Consider the following 12,503-nt stretch of genomic DNA (forward strand, 5'->3'; position numbering starts at 1 on the left):
AGAGTCGCCTATCCTTACGAGACTACCAAGGGAAGATCATTCCAGTAATCGGAACAGGCAAGTTCCTAGTCAAATTCAGAACCTTTAAAGGCCACCTGCCATTAGTGGTAGTTGATGGTGCCCTTCCTAGTCTTTTGGGGTTGGATTGGTTCCCCTCTCTTGGCCTTAGCTTAACGGGGTTCATGCTGTCTCGTCCTCTGACACCGACTCACTGTTCTCTGATTACGCTGATGTTTTCAGCGATGAATTAGGGTGCTACAAGGGCACACCTATTTCCTTCTCAGTGTATCCCAGGCAGTTCCCATCTGCTTGAAACCTGGAGAGTGCCATTCGCTCTGCGTTCTAAGCTGGATGCGGAACTAGACAAATTGTTAAAACAAGGGTAATTGAACCCACGGATTTTGCTAAGTGGGAGACACCTATTGTCACACCCTCAAAAAGATGGTAGTATAAGGATGTGCTCAGACTACAAGACCACAATAAATCGCTATTTACAGACTAGCGCATACCCAGTGCCAGTAATCCAGCATTTACTGCACATTCGAACCGGAACGATATTCGCCAAATTGGATATGTCACAGGCTTACCAACAGTTTCCTGTGGACAACCAAACGGCGAATTGCAAACCATTGTTACCCACAGAGGGCCTTCCGATGCAAGCACCTCCAATTTGGTGTGAGTGTCGCCCCGGGCATATTCAGTCGTTAATGGAACGGATCCTACAGGGCCTCCCTGGCGTGGTTCCGTGCTTTGATGACATCTTGGTTTCCGCCGGGACAGAACACAGCTTTTCCTCAGAGTTAGAGGGTGTTGGACAGATTCAGACAGCATGGCCTCAAACTAAAAAAGAAAAATGCACCATAGCCACTAAGCAGGTGGACTTTCTCGGTACCGAATAGACGCCTCTGGCATCCACCCGGTAGAATCAAAGGTTAAAGCCATTCACGAGGCACCCACGCCCGTCGTCCAAACCAGAACTACAAGCCTTCCTAGGCCTGCTGAATTTCTATGCGTCATTTCTGCCGCACAAGGCATCAGTGGCAGAACCACTGCATAGACTCTTAGATAAAAATGTTCCATGGCACTGGGGACCCAAAGAGAATACGCCTTCAGGGCAGTCAAGTCACTCCTCACTTCAGCGCTGTACTGATTCAATTCAACCAGAACCTCACCACTAGTTTTGGCAGCAGATGCCTCACCTTTCGGGATTGGGGCCGTATTAAGTCATAGACTACCCAACAGGTCCGAAGCCCCCATTGCGTTCTTCTCCAGAACATTTTCAACGACAGAACGCAACTATAGCCAAATCGACAAAGAGGCCCTAGCTGCCGTAGCCGCTGTTAAAAAATTTCATGAATTTCTGTTTGGGCACAACTTCGAACTGGTTACAGATCACAAACCATTGTTGGGACTTTTCTCCGGAGAGAAGCAAACACCACAAGTCTTGTCTCCCCAAATGACAAGATGGACCTTATTCCTGGCAGCGTATTCATACAAGTTAGTTCACTGTCCAGGAAAAAATCTCAGCCATGCAGACGCCCTCAGCCGATGCCCGCTACCAACGCCCGTGGAGGATCCGGCCCCAGTTCACACCATTTTTGACACCAGTGAGTTCAGAATTCCAGTCACTGCGAGAGACATTGCCTTCCAATCCAGGAAGGACAGACTGATCACCCAGGTCCTGGACTGGGTACGGAGGGGGTGGCCGGGTAGTAACCCTTCTAATGAATTTTCACCCTTTAAAGTCCGCCAACAGGAACTTTCCAGTTTACAGGGTTGTCTGCTATGGGGGACCAGAGTTGTCATTCCGGAATCACTACGCAGACCCGTCCTGAAGGCATTACATGAGGGCACCCGGCATTGTATGAATGAAGGCGTTGGCACGGAGCTATGTATGGTGGCCGGGCATGGACGCGAAATTGCGAAATGGGTAAGCTCCTGCCGTCCCTGTCAAGAATCCCGGCCAGCGCCCCCAGTCACCCCTCCCACCAAATGGGAAAGCACCAACGCACCATGGTCTCATCTACATGTTGACCTGGCGGCCCATTCCATGGCAAGACATTCCTAATAGTAGTAGATTCATTTTCTAAATGGATCGATGTGGCACTCCTACTCTCAACCACCATACGAGCAATCGCCCAAGCACTGACTCGTTTGTTCGTCACACACGGTCTCCTGGACACTATTGTGTCGGATAACGGTCCTCAATTTACGTCCACAGACTTCAGCCAGTATGTCGCCAACCTAGGCATCCGGCACATCCTAACGGCTCCCTTTCACCCCTCGAGCAATGGGTTGGCTGAAAGAGCAGTCAGAACAACCAAAGAGGCCCTCGCCAGGTTCACCCAAGATGACTGGCATTCTAGACTCTCTAGATTCCTTATAAGCCAACACTCGACCCCGTGCACGGTCACAAACAAGTCACCGGCAGAGCTTCTGATGGGCAGACGCTTAAGGACAATACTAGACAGGCTGCACCCTCACTATTGCCCAGACACACCCATTGGGTCTAACAGTAGGGTCAGGAGTTTTGTCTTACAGGATCAAGTCTTCACCAGAAATTACGCGGGAGACCCGTTGTGGGTACCTGGCAGGATCGTGGCCATCACGGGGCCCAGGTCGTACCTCATCCAGTTAGAAGACGGGCGCATTTGGCGGAGACACCTGGATCAGTTGAGGAGCCGGCAGAACGAGCACGCCACCACCGACCCAGAGACCACAGCAACATTCCAGGCACCGCATCCGGCACCTAGCTGGGACACTCAGAGTAACCTGCCTCCACCAACCGAACCGAGGGAGCAGACGGCTGACCGTGACCATCCTACAGAACCAGCAACCATCCCCAGCAGTTCCTCTACCGCACCGGGAGACCGGGCGACTCGACAACCCGGCCAGCGACCGGCGAGCAAGGTCGGGTGGCTGGACAGCTATCAAGGGACCAAATCCCGCTGTCCCGAACTCTGTGCCACCCGCTCCTACACCCGAACTAAGACGATCAGAGCGGCAACACAAACCGCCTTCATACCTTAAAGACTACTCATGTTCGTATCTGGGGGGAAGGGGTGTTATGTCCTTGGGGCTGACACCAGTTCCCCATCAGGTCCGCAATTCCTGCGGGGGCGTTCTTAGTCCCCATTGGCTGGCTCCCTTCGACAGTCGGCTATAAAAGCTGGCTGCTAGGTTGAGCCAGCTGCTGTTCGCTTGGTAGGTCTGCTGTTAGCTGCAGACGCGACAGCCCCCTTTATTCCCACGAATAAAGTGTGTTATGACTGAAGCTCTGGTGTGGCCTCCCTCCTTTCCGAACTTAACAGTTCTAAATGAATTATTGTTCCTATGATTGCTTTGCTAGCATGTCCCTTTGCATGCAGTCAACCACCAAGTTATATTTTGAACTGAATTAAGACTTTGGTGTGGTGATACCTATTCTCCATGGCCCTATCAATTCAGCAAGCACCTATGTTTATTAAGTTCCATTTGGAAATTATTTCTCTCCATTTTAATTTTATTGCTTGGATAGGAATAAATACCATAGTAGACCACTGACGCAGGGGTGGGATTCGATTGGTGTAACAACCAGTTCGGTAACTGTGTGTTTCGCCCCGCGTGCACAGCATTTGCAACTCCCCTTCTGCTGCAAGCTCTGTGTGTAAAACAGCTGACGTGCAGCAATCCACTGAGTTGGAAAACGCAGAAAGAAAGCACAGACTAGAGCTGGGGTGGGTGGGTGAGCCCAACAGCTGATCGTCAGAGCAAACTGGTTCACTCACAACTGAACTTTGGAGCTACTGGTTTGCCCAAACTGGGCTGAACCGGTAGAATCCCTCCCCTGCACTAGTGTCCTACTTTTCCTTTTATCAGTTTTGCCTTCTTTGAAACCAATTTTATTGAAATATTAAAGACCTGCCAGAGAGTAAGAAGTCTCTAGATCTTCCACATGTAGGCACACCCCAGTACAAGAGTTCGTCCTGGTAAGCAGCCAATTCCACCTGGTCCTGACCATATTTCCCATCCTTCATCTTGTCAAGAAATTAATTGGTGCACTATGTATCCATGGACTTGTGTATCATACAAGTAATAGTATCCTTATAAAGCTATGCCAAAAAATAATGATCTGTGAGCTAAAATGTCATCATGCAAATGACATGTAATCTTGTCATGATAGCTAACCTAAGTATATCAGTTGTGTCATTTGCATGATGAAATCATAATATATCTATTGTCATTTGTCTCTCACCTCATCTGTGGACACTAATGTGTACAATAGTTTATATTGGACTAGGAATCTTAGCAAAAGGTACTCTATAATGTACCACAGTTTGTTCCAGAACAGCATAATGTGGCATCCTGTGGAGAATTCTTTCTCCCTTATTGGCATAAATTCAGTTCCCAATAGTTTCCAAAATCATATTAGAAAGACAGATGCAGAGTCTGCCCTATTTTTGCCTCTTTTGTGGTGAGTTTTTAATGGATTTGTGAAATGTATTATTTGTTCTTTGAGCATGTGAAAAATCACTTTTGCAGTAGAAGGCTAAAATAACATTAAAAAAAAAACTTTAACTCACCCTACTCAGGCATTTTCTCATAAGAACAGCTGCTCTTTTATCACTTACCACTTCGATTAGCAAAAGTTGCAAATGTTTAGGCTGAGTCTCAGAGGTCTGAGAAATATATGCATTGATTTAGTTTGCTATCCCTTGAGGGGGAAAATTGTCTGTAGGCATACCAAAGAAATAAAGCATGAAGAAATGTTGAGTTTCCAACATTCAAGTGCTCTTGTTCAGAAGGGATGCCACCTTCTGAATTTAAAATATGCACCCATGACCAAAGAAATTGAGAATGATATAATTTTTTCCTATAAAACATTTGTTAGTTGGTAGCTTGTTATCATCAAATCGAATTATCTAACAGCAAGAGGTGTTTCTGACTTAATTTACTGAATCTTGAATGCTATTGCTTATCTGTTTGCTTTAATTAACCTAACTGAAAATATTTAAGTAATCTCAGAATTATATGAAATGGTATAATACAAAATTAGCTTTGAAAACTAGCAATAGTAGCAATAACAAAGCAAGAAACAGAAGCAGAAAGAATTAAGAAAGAATTATTGTGGAAACACAATAGTCTTTCAAATTAATCTGGCTTTCCAGATGAATTGATTTCTGTTGCATTATTTACTCCAGTTTTGATTTTTCATATTGATTGACCTGAGTGATAATCAAGCAGAATAAAGAGTTTAAAAATGTAGGTCTATAAGTACTGTCTTCATAAGAAAGGAATATTTTTTTATTCAACATTATTTCAAAAGTCAATAATGGCACCTTAAATCCCTGTGGATCTGTTCTTGTTTTGTTTTGTTTTCTTCTACTGTTTGCTCATCCATTTATAATTAAAATGAAATCCGCACTATAAACACAAGGTACAGTTTGTTTTATCTTAATTTCCCCCCCTTCCTGCTGACTGAAAATGTTGAAACTCATAGGATTTACAACCAGAACCCATGTTCCCATCAGGAAAAGTCACCCAAAATATCATTTTCTACTGAGCTTTTCTTATTTTTAATGATAACCTTTTATTCTTTGATATATAGTTCCATCTCCAGAAGGACTGAGTATACATTGGAAGAAGGAGGGGGGAAGGGGCATTTCCAATTATTTTGATTGTTTTTTTCAGCATTTCCAATTTTTACTGGGTATGCTCAAAGAGCCCAGTCGATTTGCAAAGAAAATACTATTTATGCCCCTTGCTTCCCATTAAAATTGTTTCAAAATTACCCTTTATTTCATTTAGCTGTCTTCGCTAATCTTATGTTCTCACTAGATGGTGGCCTAATTTGACAGATACTGTTTTAAAGCTGAGAAATCTTTAGCGCTTTTACAAAAGACAATTTTAGGGCCAAATTGTCAGACTCATATAAAGAGAGTAAAACAACTCAATTATAACATTTCTTTTTCAATGTGAGGAAACTGCATAGAATAATGGGTAAAGTCTAGCATTAACTGAAATATTCAGCCTACAACTGGTTATATTCATTCATTTATCAGCGGAGGCAAAAAGAAATGTCCACTCTACCGCGGAGAGTTATAATCCTGAAGACTTCTTTCTGACATCTCTTAATGTAATAATATACAGTCGGTGCTACAGCCTGAAGCATGTGGTTTGTCAATGAAAATTAGATTGACACCTAATAAGTCCTCTCTGGACTTCAAAGTGCCTCTGGTGAGCATCTCTTCTACAGTGGGTTCTGACTAACTTACCTGATGAAGACACAGTGAGCACCCTTAAATAGAGGTAGTGACCAGACTGGGATACTGAACATCTGCTTTAAACTTTGATTTAAATTCAATGAACTCAATGTTAGAAGCAAGCTACTATGGCTCTCAAACCTTCAGTAATGAGATGAAATTTAAAGAGACTTTTAATGAATTTCTAAGGAAATATATTAAGTGTTTTGAAAAATTTACAACATAACTTAAAACTAAGTGATGTACTATGTTCGTGTATCTATGTTTGTGTTTAGAGGGAAGGGTACAAGAATAGGAAGCCTCTTGTCAAGTTCAGCTGGGTTCAACATCCAAGCATAATAGTCCCACGTCCAGGGTGGGAAGGGTGGAAAGGCTAGTGGTGAATGTGTGCATGATAGTTACCTTACCATCACACAGCAGCAGCAGCTTAACTCAGCTAGGCAACTAAGCTGATGTTTTGCCAAGCTCCCTCCAGCCAGTTTGCCTTATTAAAATCCCAGCTGCTTTTGGGTACTGACTTTCCAGGGTGGGGCGATGGGGACTTGGGGGGGGGGGGACAGCAGCAGAGAGGGAGGATGGGGAGGGGGCAAAAAAGGTTAAACTGCATAACAAGTATTGAAGGGAACTGAAAGGATGTGGAGCCCAATTAAGCCTTCCGTGCAGCTCTGGCTCATAAACGTTTGCTACTTTTATTCCCGCAGGATCACATCTCTGAGCCAAGCTGAGAGGGAACCCAGCAAGAACCTTTTCATGAAAGCTGCTACTGAGCCTCGGTCCAGCCCAGTCCTTCTGGGTGAGTGCCTTCATACTCCCTCTCTATTAATCATCATCTGGCCTTCCAGCACCTGGGACTGGCTTCCACCCCCACTGTTGCTATATTGACAATATTCCCTGTTGATTTCCTCATTTTCTCAGCCCTGGCTAGAATGACCTCTTTAAAATTCTTTATAAACGTCCATAATTGCTGCATCAAACTTCAATTCATTACTTTCCTGGGCCTCATGTATTTTGATGATATGAAAGTTGACCACATTTACATGCAAATTGAAGTTTTTATATTAATAAGGGCCAATAAAAGGAGAAGACTGCATGGGTAATGCTCCATTATGACTTTTAAATACATTTGCCCGTGTTTCGCCACTCGGCATTAGTGTGGTCTGACCATGAGGAAATCATGTTGGCCTGATTGCAATTTTGTTTTCCAATTGAAAGTACAATTTCATCAGGTTCCCCTGTCATTTCTAATAATGGCTTAAGTTTGTTTGCTAAATTGAGGAATTTCTCTCAGTCTCTGGCTGGGCAAGAACACAGGTGAGCACCGGCAGCTGTTTTTCTATGAAGGACATCATTATGAACTACACCAGAGTCAATCCCACAAGATTTGCAAGTTAAAAGGAGCAAAATGACTGATAGCCCAGTGCTACAGAAGTTCAATATTTTTAAGCTTGTTTACTTTTAATGGAAAATGTTCAAAAATACAAGTTTATTATATTTTTTATGTAGAATATGTACACACACACACACACACACACATCTTCCTTCCTTCCTTCCTTCCTTCCTTCCTTCCTTCCTTCCTTCCTTCCTTCCTTCCTTCCATCCATCCATCCATCCATCCATCCATCCATCCATAGAAGGGAACAGAAAAGAAAATTGGGGACACAGAGGCATAGAAACTTGGAAAGAATCTCAGGAGTAATATATTTGGAGATAATATTGTGATGTCCCCATCATATGCACCATTTTTGTTATAGATATCTGTTGCAGGAGGAAGAGTCTTCAAAATTAACCTCCATCCCCTGTTGCCAAGGCCATATTACAGAACTCCTGATTGTCTCTCAGTCTCCTGACAAAGGGTAGCATAGAGAAAAGAAACAATAATTCTCATATATAGTTTTTGGCTCCAGTCATGTATTATTTAAACTAATTTGGGGTCTCCCTCTCTCTCTCTCTGTGTGTGTGTGTGTGTGAGAGAGAGAGAGAGAGAGAGAGAGAGAGAGAGAGAGCATGTGCGTAATCAAATAGCATAAAACACTTTTGAAAAAGCTATATTTTATTTACTGATTAAAAATTGTATCAAAATAGTTCTGCAAGTGAATAGATCGGCTTCCTAGCAAGACCAATACAATAAGGTTATCCAAGCCATCCCATGCATAAATGAAATAGCCTATCCAATATGTGGATAGTCAAGATATGTTTTTCAAGCTGTGTTCTCATGATTTTTAAAAACTTTTTACTGTCTCTTCCCTGCAACTTGTTTGTACGGGTTTCAGCTTGGCAGGGAGTGAAGATGAGATCTGAAAGAAATGAGCAAAACAGGTTGTCAGAAAGACAAAATGGGGGAGTGGGGAAATGGGAGACTGAGTAATATCTTTTGCACTGTTGCCCCCATTTATTGCAAAGTTTATCTAACAGTCCTAGCTGTAAAAACCAAAAACAGTGACTATTTCATTACAGCTTCAAGAAAATGGAGGGAAAGAAATCACAATCGTGCTAGTTGGGGAATTCTGGGAGTTATAATCCAGGAATCTAAAAGTTACCAAAGTTGAGAAACATCGGCTTGAAATGTAACAGGACAAAGAGCAACTACAGGAACTATTTTCTATAAGAGATAAATATGGCAGGAACAAAGAAAACCTCTGCCTAATATCCTATAATCAGTGTAGAGCTTTGCCTGATGACATTCAAATGGGGGAATGAAGCAAGCACAGATTGTTGCTGTTGTTGTTTTATAAATTTTTATTGGTTTTTAAGACAAATATAGACAGACAAAACATAAAAACATAAAGCCATCTTCCATATATATATATACCTACAATGTGTCGGTTGGTTTACAAATTGTTGTGTGCTTCCATTTCGTAGTCTTCAATTACAATTACATTGTATATATTCTCATATTTTCAATCAAATAATAAGTACATTAATATCATTGTTAATCAATCATTTGACTATACTTTTATTCATTCATGTTTTACGAAATAATCCATATTTTACTTAATTTGTTTTATGACAGTTCATATTATCATCTCAAATCTATCCTACAATCATTTTGTAGATATAATAAGAAAAGAATACATCTTTATATATTTATTATTTTCTAAGAATCTACATATTACATTACCATGTTTTATTGTCTAACCATTGATAGAATAGATCCCAAATTTTATAAAATTGTTTATCATCTTGTTCTCTGATTTCAAATGTCAATCTACTCATTTCAGCACATTCCAATATTTTCTTAATGATTTCCTCCTGTAATGGTATTTTCTCATTTTTCCAGTTTTTGGCAAATACAATCCTAGCCTCTGTTAATACATTTACAATCAGGTATTTCAATTCTTTACTATATATTTCAGGCAAAACTCCCAATAAAAATATCTCTGGTTTGAAGTCTATATGTTTTTTTTGTCATTTTTCCAACCACGTGTGGATTTTAGTCCAATATTTTTTGGCATCCGCACAAGTCGACCACATATGGTAATATGAGCCTGGTATCTGATGACATTTTCAACATTTTTTGGATTTGTTCTTGAACATTCTTGCTATTCCTGTCAGAGGAAAATGCCACCTGTAAAACATCTTATACAAATTTTCTTTATATGCTGTTGACATTGTCATCTTATAATTTTGAGACCACAATTTTTGCCATTTCTCTAGATCAATCCTATATCCAAAATTCTTCCCCCAAGCAATCATAGTTTCTTTAACTTGTTCTTCTTCTAGTTTAATTTCTAATAAATATCCATATAATTTTTTAATTATAAAATTAATTATAAAATTATCACCTTTCCATCAGTACCTGTTGAAACCTTATCTAAATCAGTCAGTTTCTTTCAGTCAAAATCTTTGTCATACCTTGAATGTATTTGCGTATATGAAAACCAATTCATCTTTATACCTTATTTCTCTAATTTCTGCATAGATTTAAGTTCACCCTTTCCATTCAATATTTCACCATATCTAACTGTTTGTTCCTTTTTATATATTATAGGATAAGAAAATGCTTCAATAGTCGATAGCCAGACTGGAATTTTCAAATAACATTGCCTTTTAGTCTTCTCCCAGTTTAACCACAGAGACTCCCGTATATAATGTCTTCTAAAGTACCCCTGTGTTTTAGTTCCTTTATACCATAGAAAAGCATGCCACCCCAACAACAGATCATGTCCTTCTAATGTCAACAATCTAGTATTTCTTAATGTTATCCATTCCTTAACCCACATCAAATTTGTTGTTGTTGTTTTGATTAGGAGCTCCAATCCAGATTGGAAGTTTATATTAAGAAACAAGATGATGCAAATCACTCATTTCTCGGCCATCCCACTGACTTCCATTTGAAGGCATTGTTATCTCTTTTGCTGTAAGATCTACTAAATTTGATTTGTTACTTGAAATGCATAGTGTATGCTCCTTCTAAAAAGCCAGGCATTTTGTTTTCAGAAAAATGTCACTTCATTCTTCTCCCATCTACCCCATCTTCTCACACAAGCCTTTTTTCTTTCCTCAGTGGAGGGTTTTGGATAAGGGCTTCTCCCAGGCAATAATGTACTGTGAGCCTATGTTTTTCTCCAAATATAGTTATATTTTCCTTTTGTTTCTCTTGGTGGCCTGTTTTGAATACAACTTCCCTTAAAAATAAGGGAAGAAGTATAGAATCTCTTTTTCCTCTTAAAGAAAAACCAACATAATCTTTTGCTTTTTCCAAACTACTACATAAATAAATTGTCTTATAAATATGTGTATGTGTGTGTGTGTGTGTGTGTATCACACATACTGATTACCTGGAAGATTTTCAAACCTGAAGTTTCCTTGCCTTTTTTCAGTCGCTCATTCACTCCTATTTTTCCCCTCACTTGAAGATCATCTTTATTTCCAACTAGTAAACAATGTAAGTCGTTCCTATAACTCTCTGAACCACTGTATTGTAACATCAATGGCCTGGAGCGTGCAGCTTTTCCTTACGACATTTCAATTTAAACATTACTGCACTGCAGTATTGTCACATCTCATTTACACTGTGGGACTCAATGGGAGACAGGAATCATTACGTGGAGAACATTGAGGAAAAAATGCATTACACTCTGATCATAACCATAAAAGTAACTAAAGAGAAGTAGACAGATCCAGATGCAGTAGCACTCGATATAATAAAGCAGAATAAGCACTATGCTGAAAAAAAATGCAGAAAGGGGGAAGTTTAAAGAGAAAACTAGCCACTTCTCTAAAATTGCCCAGCTTAAGTCAAATGAGATTACTGCTGACACCTCTGGCTATGTTACATTGCTTTGAGAATCGGTTGCTTCACTTCTCTAGGTTATCACCGCCAAAGCAATTGTCTCCTACTTCAGATGTTGAGATTATCATTTCTTATCATTGTTCTTGTTGTTTCTTCTCCTCCCCCCACCCCACTTCTTATTTTTTCCCCGTTTACTGAAAAGTAGTTGATGTGAGGATATAGGTTATATAGATTCATACTGCATGAATTATTCTGTATTCTTGCTTGGTCTGAATGCAGAGATTGGTCCAAGCGAGTCTGTATGCAGTCAATGTAATTTATGGAGTGCCTCTGCTTTGTCACACTTGCAATGCTATTTCTTTATCCCATAATTCAGGGGTGTTTCCATTTACTCCACAAATCATATTTTGTTCGATGTTATTAATAGCATTCACTACTAATTCACATTCACATATTAATGCAGAATATCAATATGTCTGTGGTGAGAACTGTTAAAGAAAATCATGTATTTAACTTGAGTAAAATGGGTAAGGATACTTTATCCATGTTGGCACAGTGGTTAAGAATGCAGTATCGCAAGCAAATTCTGCCAGGAGTTCGATCCTGACCGGCTCAAGGTTGACTCAGACTTCCATCCTTCTGAGGTCAGTAAAACAAAGACCCACATTGTTGGGGAACAATAGGCTGACCCTGTAAACTTCTTAGAGAGGGCTGTAAAGCACTATGAAGTGGTATATAAGTGCTACTGCTATTGTGACTTCATGTTATATAGCAAAAACTATAAGAATTTTGTTTGGCAAGTCCTAAAGTCTACTTCTCCATTATGGTCCCACAATGACCAAGCATAAGCCACTGGAAAGCCCTTCATCTTATGGAATTAGGGGTGTGAAGCTTATTTATTCTGATCCTGCAAATAGTCATGCTGAATGTAGTGCTATGAATGTGTCTTGTCTCTTTTAAAGCATCAGAGTTAGTAAGCAACACTGCATCTAATGGTTTTTATAGCCGAGTTTGATATAAATTTTTCC

The 12,503-nt window shown here is 40.5% G+C and overlaps 1 long non-coding RNA gene across 2 annotated transcripts in view; it reads left to right on the forward strand.

The window, feature by feature from the left end:
* Window positions 1–12,503, forward strand: part of LOC148126295 (uncharacterized) — a 118,891-nt gene that overhangs the window by 11,895 nt on the left and 94,493 nt on the right. For both annotated transcript variants that reach the window (XR_015742593.1, XR_015742592.1), the window contains exon 2: window positions 6,944–7,035. This is a non-coding gene — a long non-coding RNA (uncharacterized LOC148126295). The remainder of the gene's footprint in view (window positions 1–6,943; window positions 7,036–12,503) is intronic.

This window comes from Pseudonaja textilis, chromosome 3 (genome assembly GCF_049901715.1).
Source record: "Pseudonaja textilis isolate UNSWEBS1 chromosome 3, rPseTex1.2, whole genome shotgun sequence".
NCBI lineage: Eukaryota > Metazoa > Chordata > Lepidosauria > Squamata > Elapidae > Pseudonaja > Pseudonaja textilis.